Source organism: Pteropus alecto, unplaced genomic scaffold (assembly GCF_000325575.1).
Source record: "Pteropus alecto unplaced genomic scaffold, ASM32557v1 scaffold35, whole genome shotgun sequence".
NCBI classification, from domain to species: Eukaryota; Metazoa; Chordata; class Mammalia; order Chiroptera; family Pteropodidae; genus Pteropus; species Pteropus alecto.
The window spans coordinates 11,469,685-11,487,277 of NW_006437828.1; the positions used below are offsets into that span (position 1 = coordinate 11,469,685).

Below are 17,593 nucleotides of genomic sequence, written 5' to 3' on the forward strand. Positions count from 1 at the left end.
GACCCTTTCTTTCCAAAAGTGATTTCATTTCCGTTCTCCCACTGCAGGCCCCTGGCGCTGATGCGGGATGTCACGCCCAGTCTCGTATATGTTTTCTGGTGCGCGCATGCGAAATTCTCTCTAGGTTATATGCGGGGGTATTTTTTTTGTGTGTGTAGAAAACTATGCAATGACTAAGAAAGAAATCTGACCTGAAAAATATATTAACAAGTAATTATAAATTGTGCCTAAGCATGTCACAAGAAATTTAAAAAGTGCTAATAATATTTTTTTTTTAATTCTGAATGTATGAAGTAAGAACACAAGGTAGGAATGCAGAATCCTGGGGCAGAGATGGCAAAACCATGAGAAGAAGTATAACTGTAGCTGGCAGAGGTCAGGGGAGAAGTAGATAGAAAAAATCAGAAATGAAAGCAATGCAGGTATTATGAGAAAGACAATAAGAGACAGCAGCTATTGCTGGATACACGTAAAGGATAAAGGAGACTTACGTGTAGAGTCAAATTCTTATTCACATAAGAAAAATATAGACACATAATCTATATATCTATACATAAGCACGAACATATTCTCATAAACATAATAGCCCGAGGAAATAGTCTGCATGGTTAGTTTTTAAATCTATAAAACACAAAGCTGAAAATAATTACATAACAGATGTAAGAACAACATATAAATGCAAATGAAAAACAATCAAAAACCCTGTCTGTGAAGTCATATGAGACACTCGAAACAGAAAGACTCAAAAAGGATAAAAATCATGGATGGGCAAACACATACCAAGCAAAGACAAATAAATGAATAGATAGACTGAGATAGGTGATAGATAATAAGATAAATTAGTAAAAATCACGATGATCTTATAATCAAATAAGGTCATATTTGAGCTGAACACCACTGTTTAGAATAAAGAAAGCACTCTAAAATGTTAAAAACACAAGTCACAGTCAAAATATAACATTTATGGTTTTCTAAAAAAACCTCACAGATTAAATTTTAAAAAACCCTCACATTTATAAAAGTAGAAACAACTACACAATAATTATGGGCCATTGTTTTGCTCCTTTGATTTCATGATAGATTTAGAAACAGAAGACCTTAGTAGCACGGATGGATCAAATTACATTCTGAATGCTAAAATCGAACACACCTGCGTTTCAGATGTCGTTATGTATTTATAAAAACTGATCACAGAACCCCTCGACATTTCTAAACAGTAGCCAAACTCCCTCAGTAAAGGTGTGCATGTGTGTGGGGGGGTCTTTTAATTCCGTCTAAATTTGGAGCTATGTGTTTCTTATAACGCTGTGTCGAATTCATCTTTGAGGCCATCAGACGCTGTGGGGGAAGTTTTATATAATTACTGTTTAAATCTTATCAATGGGCATAGTTTTAGTCAAACATTCTCTTTCTTCTTGAGTCAGCACTCCTGCGATTTTGAGTTTTCTGCTGTCCTTCTTGTGTTATTCACACTGGCGTTTTAGCAGAACCAGAAATCCGGCTGCTCTAGAGCAGAAATGAACTCTTGAAATACATTTGTCAACACAAGTATCAGGAGGATCTCGCTATGTAAAGATGCCAGCTTAATTTCTCCTGGAGAAGTAGGGTTTATCATTTCACAGTGTTTCAGGTTTGCAGCCAAGGTTATTGTTAACTTCCTGCTAAAACGTTCTTCTGAGAAAAACCTGGCTTTTCTCTTGGGAGCAATGTTTTATCTGCTATATTTTAAACGTACGATGCCTTTCAATCATTGACAAAACCATCTTCTTCAATATGCAATTCAATAGAAAGAATAACCAATTAGCAGGTGTTGATTGAAAACCTACTATATGGTTAGATTTTGGACGTAGTTTTACACAAAACTGTCCTGGGAGGTTGCAGTGAATAAACACACATGTGAGGACCGCGGAGCAATCCAGCTCGGCCCGTGTCAGATAATGGATGCTACGTGGCGAGCAAGGCAGTATCAACAATTTCTGGAGCATCTGGGAACGGCTTCAAAGTAAAGGTGAAATCTAAATGGAATTTGAAGAAATTTTACAATAAGCGAAGGAAGTGGTTGTCGATTCTGTTTCAGGTTTTCAAGAGTCTTTTGTGATTTACGAAGAGAATGCTCAGAAAGGGACTCCGGTTTTCTTTCATAAAAAGTGTTTCTCTGAGGTAAATCTGAGGGAGACGTAGACATGTTAAGGACGTAAAAGCCACGCAGAATGAAAGGAAAGCAGGGAAGAGGCCACATCGCACCCTTCCTTTTTAATAAGTGAACAACTGTGATCTTTCTATCAGTTGGCTTTTAATTTAACACATTTCCTTATAAAATCTTTTCTAACTTAGTGTAAAAATAAACTCTGGTAACATGAATATATTTTTAAGTGAACCCTGTCTTAGAATGCTTCCGAGTGCTGGCAAACAGAAAACGTCCCTTCCAGCTACTAGGGAGTCAGGAAGCAAGAGTGAGTTTTCTTGACTTCTTCGGGGAGTTTTAGAGGAAGGAACTTCTCGAAGCATAAAAATAGATAAGTAAGTGCAGTGCTCTGAAATAAAAAGGTTTTTTTTTTCTATTAGTTAATCTCTCAAGAAAGTTTTCGTTTTGACTTCAGTCATCTTTACAGCTATTATTTATTAACCTCGGTCCTTGGCTTTATGCTCCAATTGAATGACTCTTCTAATTGAAAAGTCCTATAAAGATATTTAATTTATTTCTGTTGATGCAGAAGGTATGGATAAGTACCGGGGCAGGAGATAAGACAAATCTATGAGGGCTTTACATTTTTAGGGGAGGTAAATACTGAATGGTAATAACTGAATTAACCTATTTTTGGTGGAGCCACGTCTGGCAAGAGCGCTTTGGAGGATGGGGACTAGGAAAATCACTCCGAGTCATCTGAAAGGCTGTTTCCATCTATAAGGAGTTTAACATCATATTTCCTGGTACAATTTATAATTCTCATTTTAAAAAAAAGATTTTATATTTTAAATGCAGTTTTGGGTTCACAGCAAAATCGAGGGGGGAGTGCAGAGTGTGCAGACGCCCCCAGCGCGAGCCACAGCCTCCCCACCGTCGGCACCCGCCAGAGGGCGCCGTCGCCACGGGCCAGCCTGCCCGACACGCCACCGTCGCCAGAAGTTCACGGCCCACGTCGGGGTTCACGCTTGGCGTCGTGCGTCCTGTGGGTTTGGACAAGCACTTTCTCTGCCCTCCCCCCCTGATCATCCCTTCCCCGTTCCCCCAACCCTTGGCACCCACTGACCTGTTCACGGTCCCCAAAGTTTCGCCCTTTCCAGACGGTCATGCAGTGTGCAGCCTTCACAGGTGGGCTTCTCTCGGTCACATGCTGTTAAGGTCCCTCCACGTCTCTTTATGGCCGCCGGCTCGTTCCTCTTTAGTGCTGAATCCGATTCCATCATCTGGGTGGACCGTAGTTTGCGAGCCCTTTCGCCGTCTGAAGGACATTGTAGTTGCTTCCAGGTTTTGGCAATTATGAATAAATGCACATCCGCGTGCAGGTTTTTGTACAGACATAAGTTCCAACTCCTTTGGTTAAGTCCTGAGAATCGCGATGGCTGCATCGTATGCTGAGAGCCTGTGTCGTTCTGTATGAAACTGCGAAGCCGCCTCCCAAAGTGGCTGCACCTTCGCTCTGCCACCAGCAGCGTGTGACACCGCGGCTCCCCGTCCTCGCCCGCGGGTGCCGTCCGCGCTCAGGGCTCCGGCTATTCCAGTGGACGCAGCGGCTCCTCGCCCTTGTTTAATTCACATTTCTCTCATGACGTCTGATGCTTCCTCTTTTTCGTGCACGTCGATAGGTAATATTCACGTGTGGACGTTGTAGTTTAAATCTTTTCCCGTTTAGGAAAAAAAGTGCAGCCCACTGCCAGTGTTGGTTTGTCATCATGCGGAGGAACGCCACGTTTTCTAGGATTTGACATTTTCAGCGATCGAGAATTATTCTATTTTGTAAATGGAAATCCTGCTACCAAAGCCAGAATGTGTAAACAGAATGATGTCGTTTGTTTCCCAAGACTATCGACGCACCAGAGCCATGTGAAAAGAACGAGAGGAGATTTCGTGGCAGACTTTGGGGGTCAGGGTAGGTCTGTGACCGCGAGTCATCGCGGGGTAAACGCCGCGGCCGCACGCGCCAGCGACGAGTATTCTCGAGGCGAACGGGAAGTGGGTTAAAGCACGTTCCTCAAGACTCTGCAGGTCCCTCTGCTGCAGAAGCTGCGGTCGGACGCGGGCTGCTCTCGGCGGCCCTTCATTGTCCTCCCGCCGCCAGCGTGGATGAGGGGCGATCGCCGGGGTGACACTTAACGACTGAAGGTAACTGCGTGGTCTTCGTAGCTCTAGTGGACCTCGCCGCTCAGCTCGCTCAGGTAGCTTGTGTGACTGATGGGACGTGCCAGAGATCTGGGCTCAAGACAAGGTCAAGGACCCACGGAGGCCAAAGCCGGCCATCGGAGCAGGCGGGGTAGGGCTCCTCTGGGGGCCTTGCTGCTGCTGCTGTACTGGGCGACACCGCTGATTACCGACGCAGACGATGCCTCCGGTCACCTTTGGTGTTTCCCGCTGGGGGCACCATTGGCTCACCCTTGCCCGGGACTCCAGGAAGCCTGGGAGAAAAGTGTCAGACTCGGCTTAGGGAGGCCGTCTGTGTCTTTTGTCCTTTGAAGTCCTGCGTGTTGGGAGATTTCTCCCAAATAGAAAGATTGGATAATAGGCACTTAAAATGTCTACGAAAGTTTCATCTAGAAACTACTAAAAAATCCTGTGCAAGACGCAGCATGACATAACTTGAATTTTGAAAATCCTCTCGTCGCGTAGGTCATAAATTAGAGCGAGAGTTTGCTATAGACACGGAGATGTATCTGTTGCATTTGCTTAAGGGAGAGATAGCGTGGGCCCGACAACAGGCTTGGTTAAGGCAGCAGATATTGGAAAGGAGGTGAATCGGGTCGGATATTGATTACAAAAGGTAGAAACCTACTTAGATAAAAGAAAAAGTATTGACTTATCATCCAGGAAAGAGAACGATATGGAGCAACCAACTCATAGGAAAACAAAAAGCTGTGGGTCTACAGGTGGGCCTCAGGCACGGCAGAACGGGGACTTGAATGCCACGTCATGACTGCTCACTCATTCCTCATCCCGCCCCTGTGCACAGCGGCATCATCCTCTCCCACCATGAATCAGCTTCCCGCACACGGCGTGCAGCCTGCATCCCGTAAGTTTCCAAAACCCTCGCTGCATACCTCGCCCGCAGAGGTCAGCTGACTGTCTTCCTTAGCTCCGATCAGGGGAGCCGCTGCGATGGGCTCTGCGGGCAGGCGCTCACTTCCTGTGCGGGCAGGCGCTCACTTCCTGTGCGGGCAGGCGCTCACTTCCTGTGCGGGCAGGTGCTCACTTCCTGTGCGGGCAGGCGCTCACTTCCTGTGCGGGCAGGTGCTCACTTGCTGTGCGGGCAGGTGCTCACTGCCACCCCAACCTGCCAGGGCTGAGACGCTGAGCCCGTTCGATCATAATGGTCTTGGATAAAAGCAGTGGGTCGGGCTGAAGGCCGCACAGCTTCTACAAGAAGTAGGTGGCCATCCCTGAGGGACAAGCTGCCCCAACCTGCGAGGGCTGAGACCTGAGCCCGTTCGATCATAATGGTCTTGGATGAAAGCAGTGGGTTGGGCTGAAGGCCGCACAGTTTCTACAAGAAGTAGGTGGCCATCCCTGAGGGACAAACACGAAGTGGATACCCACCGTGGGTAGCAGGTGGAGGTGTCGACTGGAACATGAAGACAACACCTACCTGCGAAAGTCCACGGAGATGCTTCATTAGTAACGTTAAGATGCTAGTCACTTGGTAGTTGATTGTGACTTACTTAATTTTTATTAAATCATCAGGTGTTTTGTGACTTAGGAAAAAATAGCTATTGCTTTCACCACTTGATAGAGGATAGACACTCAGCGTAAGCAAGATTCGAAATAATCCTGAGAATCGGGACCTTTCACGCACGCCGAGCACCTCCATATCCTGTTTCATACCACGGTGGTCACTAGAATTTTAGTCCAAGATCTTGTTCCTCCTGTCAGTTCAAAAGGACGTGACGTGTGCCCCAGGAAGCCTTGGTGCCATTTTCCAGTTCGCTGCTGCCGCTGGGTTTCCTCCTTGTCTTTCCTTTTTTTGTCACTATTTCTCCGCTCCACTGCTCTGGTCCTCTGCCCGGTCGTCCCCTGCCTGTTCGTTGGTACCTTAGGATGACAAGTAATATCACGTGACACCATGTCCGTGCGTGTTTGGGTGGGAGTGTACGGTCATGGGATCCTGGAGGATCGTCTGTCTCTCCCTTTCTTATTTGGTACCCTAGGTAAATTATGAGCTCTGATTTTAGTTCTTTATTGATCCCAACGGACTTTGTGGTTTCTCACAGAAAATAAGATTCTTGGGAACTCAGCGGTATTACAGAATTCCTAAGGTGAGCCGAGCATGTCTGAGCTACGATCATTGCAGTATAAGAGCAAATAAAACTGTAGTCAGTTATAAGTTATGCAAAATGTGGGTTACATAGTTTGAATTATTCATCTGGAACAAATCTTCAGTGCAGTGAGTGATGGTGTACTTGACAATAAGTGATAAATAATAGTGATTTTGATAAATTCTCTTGGAGGGATGGCTTATGGCAGTGCATAAACAGTGGAAGCGTTACATTTTAAATTGGGATCACTACCTTAATACAAAATAAACAGATGCTATGACTCGGCAGTTGCTGTTAACAATGAGAGCCTGATATCTACAGCAAAGAACAATGACTGAAATTCAAGAGCAGCAGTCCTGCCTGGCACCCTGCGTTTAGCTCCGGGTAGGAGCAGAGAGAAGCAATGATGTTTTGGAGTTTGTGACCTTGCTCTCTTCTTTCTAATGGGAGATGTGGGGTTTTATGGCCCACCTGTCATGAACACTCTCATTGGTACTTAACTCTGGGAAAGGCTAAGTCCCGATTCCAGAGGAGATGCAGGACTGATTAGGGCATTCACATCTTTAAAAAATTACAATCTAGTATCACGTCCCTAGAGCCCTAACAGAAAACTAGTGGATAATGTTTAACACGTCCCTGAGGTTGCTGAAATTAACGGAATATAAGCATCCAAAGAATTCAGCATTCACGGTTCTTCCATATTTATTTTCCCTTTGAATCACAGGCGGACTATAGTGTAAAATCTTGAACAAATGTATTAAGAAAAAGATGTAATTTCTGATAATCAGTATCAAAAGTTGATATACTCAAGTCATCAAATTTCCTAGGCAGCTTGCTGGGCTAATTTTAATATCCTAGCGACTTTTCCTAACAGAAAAAAATAATCGAGGATCCATTAAGAAAATAGCTTTGTAAATATTCTCTCTTCTCTATCAAAATTCTTCTCTTCTTCGATGTTCTGCCTCGTTAAGTTTTCTCTCCAGTTGCCCAGTGGACCTAGTGATTATTTCCTCTGAGCTGTCCTACCAAGGTACCTTTTCGTGATACGTTGTATGCTGTCTTCAGTGACAGCTGGCTGTGCCTAGGTGTGTTTGCCGCATGCCCCAATGTCATCTCCATACTCTACGTGGCCCTGAAGTCTTCGGACACCAGTGGGCCACTGCTGCCAGTCCGTTGCCCTCACAGACTACGACCAATGATTGCCTGTCAGCTTTGCCCAACGAGCCTGCGATTCCCTGTGGAGGACTTCTGAGGGCCCAGTCATCTGTCACAGGTCTCAGCTCCTGGGCAGAGAGCGAGGGGGAATCTCTGTTTATACTCCATGGCGGGAGGCGGGACTCTGCCTCCCACTGCGACTAACAAAGTCGGGGCCCGTAAAACCAGAAAGAGATGGTGAGTTGGAAGCAAAATAGTTAATAAACTGTCGAGTCAATTATAGAAATATACCTTCTGAACATGATGAAAAATGTTGACTTAGACTAGGCTAACAAATTCATACTTCAGAGTGAAACAATTAGAGATATTTCTGTACAAATCAGAAAGAGAATAAAAATGGGCCGTTATCGTTTCACCTCGTCCTAGAAGTTGTTGACGATGTGATAGGGCATGAAACAAAGAACAGACGTACATATAGGATTAGGGTGAGCCGTAACCCCAGCGACTGGTGTCTCTCTAAGAAAAGAGGGAAATTTGGAGACAGAAACACAGAGATGGACACACAAGAACAAAGGCCATGTGGCAAGGGTCAGAGGTCGGAGTGACGCAGCTGCACGTCAAGGGGCCTTGAGGGTTGCCAGCGACGACCAGAAGCTGGAGCGAGGCAGGAAGCATCCTTCAGGTGGAGTACAAGCACCGGCGGCATGATTTTGGGCCCCTAGCCTCCAGAGGAGTGAAAGATAAATTTCTGTTGTCACAGTGAAAGGTAAGGCAGACCCATTCAGGGGGGATAATTCCACCGTTAATGAACAAGATCTGTGTTTTCCTATTTAGAAATAATGATTAACACTCAGGCCCTAGGAGCTGGGCGTAGCAGGACTTTAGACTTGTTGACTGTAAAGCAAGAAGTCCCACGCGTGTTAATTTGAACTCCCTACTGTACTTAAGTTAAAAAAAATCTGGCACTTTTAGAGCAGAATAGTCACAATACAGGAAACCCACCTGGAGGCTGCCCTTGGTAGCCATGGTGGGTTCGCTGGCGAGACTTGCCCTCCCACTGAGACGATGGCAGAGCAAGGGGGTAGGACGTAGTCCGCGACAGGGGAGGAGCCCAGAGGCGATGCCGTCACTGTCCAGGGCTCACCCGATGTGCACCGTCCTGCGAAAGCCAGCTGGGGTTAGCGGACGCCGAGCAGCGTGGCAGCCTCGCCGAACAGGCATGGATACGTGGTCTGGGGCACCAGGCTGGCTGGGGTGCGGGGGGCATGGGGACTCGTGGCTGGTCCTTGGTCGAGGACTGTGCTGTCCACATACAGACAGACTGCGGCACGTAGCGGCAGCCCTGGGCTAGCCCGAGGCTGCAGGGCGACACCAAAGGCCGTGAGTGCTGAGGGATGCCCAGTGCAGCCTTTCTCACTGTGTTAGAGATCACGTGAGACCCAGAAAGGCCGTGACTACCCCCAGGTAACAGTCCTGCTCCGGGACCGAGATCAAAACCCAGATAGGTCCACGTAAGAAAGTAAAATCCAACATGAGAGGAGCAAAGGGCCCTCCGGCGACTCTGGCTGCCAGAAAAATACTCCAAAGAAACCAGTTTCTCTACAGCACAGTCAGTATGACCAGCCTACAATCAGAAATCACTGGACCCAAAAAAGGAGCAGGAAAATGTTATCGAATTTAAGAAATATGTATGTTATTAATTAAGCTTTACGTTAAAATGTTATCCATTTTTAGAAGGAAATAAACGGAAATAGATCTCAAGATAACACAGATGATGGGAATATCAAGCATTTTTTTTTTTGTCATCTATTTTAAGTATGTTTATAAGTATGTTCAAAGACCTAAGGAAAAAGATGTCCATAGAGAAGAGATGAGGATTCATAGAGGATCAATCAAAAATATGATAAATACCCAAGTAGAAAACCCATAGTTAAACAGGTAATATCTGAAATAGAAATTGTAATGGGTGAAGATAGCATCAGATTGGATACCGCCGAACAGGAAGACAGAAAAAAAGAATTCATCCGATGGAAGAAAAAAAAACGAGCAAGAAAATAGACGAAAAATAGTGGGGGCAAGATTAGGGCCTTGGGGACCAGCAGGGTGACACCGAATGGGTTAGCATGTGCGAAATTACAGGCCCGGAGGGAAGGAGGAGGAGAAACAATGAGTCACATAGAATGTTTTCACTAATAGTCGGTGGATTACACTAAATTAAATTTCAAAAGTCAATTTATAAAACCAAGAAATTCACCCATAAGAAATAGAAACTATAAATATATCAAAACCAATATAAATGTAAAATGCAAAAATAAGCAACCTTGGCCTATGATAGTCACACAGCAAGACGGTTGCAGAATCAGCATTTGACCTTGGCGGTCTTATTTCAGGTCTCAGGCATTGGTGTTAAAACTTCCTTTTCCTTCAGAGTTTTAAGGTTTCCAAAAGGAACGACTGAAGTCGCTTCCTCCACCTCCCGAGGAACCGAACGTGAGTGCCACCGTCTGCAGGTCTGGTGACCCTCTGTGGCGTCCCGCATCCCTTTCGCTGATGAATGGAGAGGGGCTCATCCGTGGCTTTCTCCGAAGTAGTCTATTTTCTCCAGGATCTAAAAGGGTTAGAAACACACTGTTTCTGTCCCCCTCACACTTTTTACAGTTGAGGCGAAAGCGTTCATTTCACAGTTTACTCAGGTACTTAAAAAACCCAGGCGGGACTGAGTGACGCCCCCTCCTCCGTGCGCCCTCACGCTCCTGCGATGTTCCCAGCTCCGGACACCAAAGGGTCTGCCGTCATCTTGCACACGTAACGTGCACTTCGTACACCCAGCGGAACGGTCCCTCGTAGGTGTGAACAGTCCGAAATTGGCGTTCTGAATACCCCACAGTCCTTGCTGTTTGTCTTGTACATGAAAATAATCAGAATCTTACGAATCAGAACTGCGAACTCCGGTGGCGATGGCAGAGTCGCACCGGCCTGTGACTGCGGTGAGGTCAGAGGTGGTGTTCTGGGCGACGCTTTGGTCCGGATGCCCGTGGATGACCCTGAGGGCGCACCTGGATATCGCTAACGGTTTACAGTTGGCCGTGTGGCCGGCCCCTGCTGGAGGCGACGGCGCCTGGCAGAGGGTGTCTCAGAGCAGGACACAGCCCTTGGAAAGGGGGACAGCAGACTTTGTGCTACCTCAACACGTACAATCACAAGCCGCCGTTGAATGCCACGAAGGGACACGGAATGAGACGCATCGTTTCGGGGGCTGGCACGAGCCCCTGGAGGAGGCGATGGGAAGAACGGCCTTGGTGAATTTCCTACCTGGAGCAGACGTGGCTGGGCCCTGAGAAGTGACAGCGCCCGGCCAGGATCGCTCCTCTCCCGGTGCGGGTCTGACCCAGCCCTCCGTGTCCTCCTCAGTGCCATATGCCACCTGAATGGGCAGCTCGTGGCCTCAGAGGGCGCGCCTCCAGTCTGCCTTCTGCTCACTGCGCTTTTGTCCTGGGGTCCGGCCATTCTAGTAGTGACAGGAAGGCTCGTTTGCCCTGTCTGTTCGCATTCTTCCTCTGGAACGCGTTGGCCCTTCAGTTGCATGCAAGCGTGATTATGGGTGTTTAGTTTCATGAAAGTGGGAGGAAATGTAAGCACCTTTGTCCCAAATGAGCCCAAGTCTTCTGCTGGGCAGCCAAAAGGCGTCACGATTAAGGACAAGGGCTTTGGAAGTCACGCCGATTCGGTGTGTACACACACACCTCGTAGCCTTGGATACAGCTTGACTTTTGCTTTGTCTGGAATGCCAGGCTCATCATCTCATCTGAAATGTTAGATCTTAGGTACTTAGCAGAGTCTCTGCTAAAGAGTGAGCAGTTGCTATTTCCTTGAAACCTAGTCTTCTACCCAGTCCCAGTGGGTGACTCCATGATGCCATAAAGCTGGATGTCATCTGGTAAACCTGATCTTTTCTGGTCAAGTCTAAACTTTCAGTGGGTTCTGTCACCTCTAGTCACTGAATGTATGTTGACGTGTATCCTTCGACTTCACCGCGTGTCCGCTGTTACCACGGGAATCCCAGCTCCCACCAGCTGCGGCTGGACTTCTGCCCTGACTGTCACATGTGCCCACTGTATCTGCTCTTGGACCCGCCAGCCCGTCCTGTACGCGGCAGCCAGGGAGGTCTTAGGTCACAGCAGCAGGATCACGGCCGCCGTCACCTCAGCCCCTCCAGAGACGGTTCCAGCTGTCTAGAATGCTCTTCTCTCTACCGTTTTGTATTATTTCTTTTTTTTTTTTTGAAGAAAATAATTTATTTAATTTTATTGGGGTGACATAGGTTAATAAAATCGTATAGTTTCAAGTATACAATTCAATAATATGTCATATCTATATTATATTGTGCGTTCACCACTCATAGGTAAATGTATTATATTTTTAATTTTTAAATGATTTCCCCCCTAATGTCTCACTTAGAAACATTTCAGAATTTCTCCACAGTCGGACCGACACGCCCTCCGTTAATGTCGCTTGGCTGTCCCAGCATTCCGACGGGCTCAGGGCCCCCAGAGGCCCCGGCTGCCTGCATCTCCTTTATTCTGCCCAGGTGTCACACACGGTACGGGTTTCACGGCTGCTGGTGGCTTCTCCTTGCTCGCTGTATTTCGGGGCTCTTGGACACACTTACTCATCTACTTTTGTTGTAAGCGTGGGACGGGAGTTTTGCTGTTGTTATCGCTGTTTGTTTTGCTATCTGGTTGCTCTTTTTTATGTGGGGGTTTGAGAACATCCAAAAAACTTGTTTTCAATGAAGTCGCCATCTCAGAATCATGGTTTGTGTCTTACATTTATTTAGCTAATCTCTCTGAAGCTGAATTTTGTATATGCTGTGGACAATGAACTCAATATTACCTTTCACCAAACATCTGACTTTGAGATGTCACTTTTATCATATAATAAATTTCCGAGTGTGTTTGGATCCATTTGTTCTTTTTTTTTCCCCCGTGCTACTGGTTTGCCTCTTTTTACAGGTGGTGCAAATCTGCTTTAATTATGAAGATTTGACAGTACATTTGTGTATCTGGTAGGACGAGTCTTGTCTTGTGGCTTTTCTTCAGAGGGTTTTTCTAGATATTTTTCCATGCTTATTTTTCCATATAAACTTTAGAATCAAGTTGTCCAGGTCTGGGTCCGAAAAAGTTTGTCGTCATTTTGATTTGTGCTGATATTACATTTATAAATTAACTGCAGATCTGTTATCTTCATATATTTCGTTATTTCACCGAGAATAGAACGCCATTCTATTGATTAACATTTGAACATAATTCTGCGTATTTCAGGTCTCTGATTAAAAGTCACTTCAAATAAGCTTTGCTCAAGACCCCAAAACCCCCTGGGTCTGAGCCCGAAGTTCAGTGTTAGGCGGTGTGAGTGTCTCTGTGTGCGTGTGTGTGGGGTTATTAGTGTCTCCTTTTTGATAATATTTTTAGAAATATTCAGAGCCTCTATTTCTTCTGTAGCGATGTTTTTGGAGTTGTGTTTCTCTAGGAATCTATTTCTTCTAACGATTCAAAATTCTTGAAATAAAGTTGCTTATAATATCTTACTATATTATAAGTGATCTACTGGATGTGTCACGATATCCTATTTTTCAATTCCCGATTTCACTTTTGCCTTCTCTAATTTTATTTGTTGACTGTCTCACAGTTTCATCAACTTTGAAAATATTTCTCCTTTGTTTATTCCCTGAATAGTATTTTGTTTTCTATTTCATTATTTTCCACTCATGTTTATTTATTTTTTCTTACTTTGATAAGAATACTTAGTTTATTAGCTGTTTTTCCATTACTGATGCTATACATTTAAGGTTATATGTCTTCTAAATACTTATTTGTGCATGAAAGGAGTGTTGATTTGTATATTTTCATCAGAAGAAAATTATTTCTTCTTTAACCCATGGCTTATTAAGAAATATATTTCTAAATTTGCAAGTACATGATGATTTTCTAGTTATCTTATTACATTGTCTAGTTATCTATTTCATCTCATAATTACATGGTAGCAAGAGAATACACCTTGTAGAATGTCTGCTTTTTGAAATTTGTTGATAGTCGTTTTACAGCCCAACATATGGTCCATCTTTCTAAATAGTCTCCATGTCTTCGAATAGAACGTTTATTCCTCAGCTGTGGTCTGCGGTGTTTTATACCTTTTGATTATGGCATGCGCGATAATCATATTGACTCAGTGTTCTGTACACTTAGCTATTTTTTTTTTCTCTTTTTAAAAATCAAGTACTGTGAGGATGGTGGTAAACTCTCTCACTGCAATCTTTCTCCCATTGTGCAGTGATTCTTTTGAGATAGCTGGCCTAGTTAGTTCTGCTTCAATGCTTGTTTGGAAAACTTGAATGTTTTCAAACACAATGGATATATTAGCAGACAGTTTGAAGAAAATGCGGATTTCACTCTTACTGGTGTGATTTCTGTCCCTGAGAAGCACTGGGTGATCGCATAAAACTGCACCAAGCCGGGCTAAGCCATAGTAACATACACAGACACACGCGCACACACACACGCACACGTGCGCGCAGACACACACGCACACACAGACACATGCACACGCGCACACACGCACACACGCGCCAGCCATCTACCATCATACCCTTTCACACTGGTGAGTTTTTTTATTTCTTCTTCTAATTTCAGACACCCTTTCACCCAGCACTGCGTTGCCATTCGTAGCCTGGAATTCTTCCCCTGTCTATTTCTATAAGCAAATCTCGTCTGTTTCAAATTAATAGTTATAATAGTATTTATGTCATTCTCAATATTTGAACACGTGTAAAAATGTGCGACCGCTTTTATTAGATTCTCCAATGTTATTGTAGGTTTCACTGACCGAGTTTATGATTGGTTGGCCTCATGTCCATTTCGTCATAAGCCCTGTGTTTTCTGTTTGTTTGTTTTTTAATTGTATGATTTTCCACAGTGCTTTTACTTTTTGGAATACATATGTTATAGCAGAAATAGCTGTCATTCTGATTGCTTTAAAGTCAATTTTGAATGCTATTACTGCAGATGCAATAGTGTTATCGTTTCATAATATAGATGTTTTTATTCTATTTTTTTTCTTTTTTTTTACTCTCCAATTTTGGATATATTTGTTTAAACATGTCACTTGTAAACAGCATGAAGGCGGAAACATTTTTATCCAGTCTGAGAATTTTTGTTATTTAGCTGAAACTTTTATTCTGTTGACTGTTACTTGTGATGTTTCGGGTTTAAATGCACCATTAGTAGTAGTACTGATAGGTGCTTTAATCTAGTTTTACTTGTTCTGCGTTTCTTCCTTTACCCTACCCCCACCACCTCATCCTTTGGAATGATTATTACATCATTTTCGCTCTACTACTTCCTCTCAAGCATGTACTTTTAACTTACTAACTTCTAATTTAATAGCTCCCCCTTTCTCATGGTGACTTTTATTTATCCCTGTCCTGATTTTTGTTATCGTGGTCAGATATTTTCTATACACACATGCACGCACACATTCACACAAACATTCATGCACACTCACATAAATATGTATACACACATGCACGCACACGTTCACACAAACATTCATGCACACTCACATAAATATGTATACACACATGCACGCACACGTTCACACAAACATTCATGCACACTCACATAAATATGTATACACACATGCACGCACACGTTCACACAAACATTCATGCACACTCACATAAATATGTATACACACATGCACGCACACGTTCACACAAACATTCATGCACACTCACATAAATATGTATACACACATGCACGCACACGTTCACACAAACATTCATGCACACTCACATAAATATGTATACACACATGCACGCACACGTTCACACAAACATTCATGCACACTCATCCCTTTCTCATGGTGATTTTTATGTATCCCTGTCCTGATTTTTGTTATTGTGGTCAGGTATTTTCTATACACACATGCACGCAGACATTCACACAAACATCCATGCACACTCACATAAATTTGTATACACACATGCACCCAAGTCTATCTTCGATTTTCCCTTATCTTTTTTTATTTTGCTATCTCAATAATTTTTTTTTGATGTGTCTTATAATTCATCAATTTTATCTTTAGCTGTGTCTAATATAGTTTTGACCCTATCTTTTCAGTTTTTATTTTTAAGGCTGTATTTTTAATTTTTATTTTCTTTCTAATCTACTATGTCATTTTATTCCAGTTACTCTAATAATTTATTGTAAGTTTTCTAACTTGCTATGTCATTGTCGTTCCCTAAGATATTTTTTATTTATTTTTATTTTTTTGTTTTTATTATTATTTTTTTAGGCAAGGCGACTCTTGGTTGACCTCACAGGTTGCAAGGACCTTGTCAGCTTACAATCCCTTATTTTTAAATTTTTACGCCTACAGCACCTGGTCTTCCTGGGTGGTCTCCCATCCAACTACTAACCAGACTCTACTCTGCTTAGCTTCTGAGATCAGACGGGATCGGGCGAGTGCAGGGTGGCATGGCCATAGCCTTAGATCATTTTTAAGCTTTTCTTTTATTTATTTTAATATAGCAAGACTATTTTACTAATAGTCCGTGACTGATAAACCAGTATCTTTTGGTAGATTTTATTCTTTCGTTTGTTGTTTCTGACTATTCTCATGCAGAGAGTCCTGTTTTCTTGTGCTTGGATATCTTCAACTACGTATTGATTTGGAAAAACAAGTTTCAGATATAATACGAGGCCAACAATGTAGATTCTAATTTTTTTCTGCCGCCTGGTGCGGGACCATTTGCACCTGCAAGATTTTAAGTCCTCGGGACCAGTCGGCTGATGCAGGTGGATGCGTGTGTTCCCGGCAGTGCGGGTTTACGTCTCACCCGCCTTTCCTGTGTCAGGTGGGCGTCAGCCAGGGCAGCCGACCACATTCTGATGATTACAGAGAGGTCGGTCCTTATAAAGCCGTTGGATGAGAACGACAGGAAGGCTGGAAGCTGCATGTGGAAAGCGAGACACGTCAAGACTCCGGAAAGTGCTATGAGTGACCCGAGTCGTGAGCATGTGGCCCTTTCCGGGGAGTGACCGTGACCCTCCCGGAAAGCCTGCAGCCTCTGGGGGCGCTGCGCTTCCTGCTGCGGTTGGCGGGGTCTCCACAGGGGCCCTGCTGGAGGGAGGTTCTGGGCACGAAGTCCCCGGGCTTCCTGACTCGGTGATGCTCAGACAGGCAGGGCAGGAAGGGGGACGAACGCTCGCGCCAACAGACACCCCCAAGCACGACGCGGCGCGCTTCCAGTGGGGGGCGGTTCTGTCAGGTTAGGGGCCTGTCGGCCCGGCCGTGCTTGCTTCTTCTTGGCCGTTTTCAATCAATCTCACCCTATAACGGCAACGGATTCTTCATGGTCCTGCGGACATTCCTGTAAGCAAGACGATTGTCCTTAGGGGCAAAAGGGGTGGGCTTTCCTCTTGGTTTTGCTGAGATTTGGGTTCGTAATTTTACCTTATCTTTGGTGCTTTTAACATTTTTTAACGTTTTCCTCAATGGTAATGCTGATATTCATCATGTATTTGCTGTATTAGGAGTGAAATGTTACCCATTAGCCAAAGGAGACAGTGTCGTCACCCTCCCTCATTCTCTCAAACAGATTAAAATGAACGGGACACAAATGCTACGGAACTCAACATTTTTGAATTGAAGTCTCCACTGAGGAATTAGTACACTCTAAAAAAATGGAAGTTTTGTTTTAATGACCTTGAAATCTATGTCAGTATGTGTTTCTTTTCTGAGCTAGAGTTGATCCGGATGCCTTTATTCAGTACATTTTCTTTAAAACATGTTCTCCCGAACCTTCAAAATAAAGGCAAATGAAAAGGAAAGAGAAAGAAATACTACAATAAGGCTGAGAGACCGGGCTTTGCCGGAAAAATATAATCCAACCCACATGATACGGCAAAATTGC

At 44.3% G+C, this 17,593-nt stretch overlaps 1 pseudogene; it reads right to left on the reverse strand.

The window, feature by feature from the left end:
* Positions 1-16,047: 16,047 nt before the first annotated feature.
* Positions 16,048-16,166, reverse strand: LOC112482204 (annotated as a pseudogene).
* Positions 16,167-17,593: the final 1,427 nt, after the last annotated feature.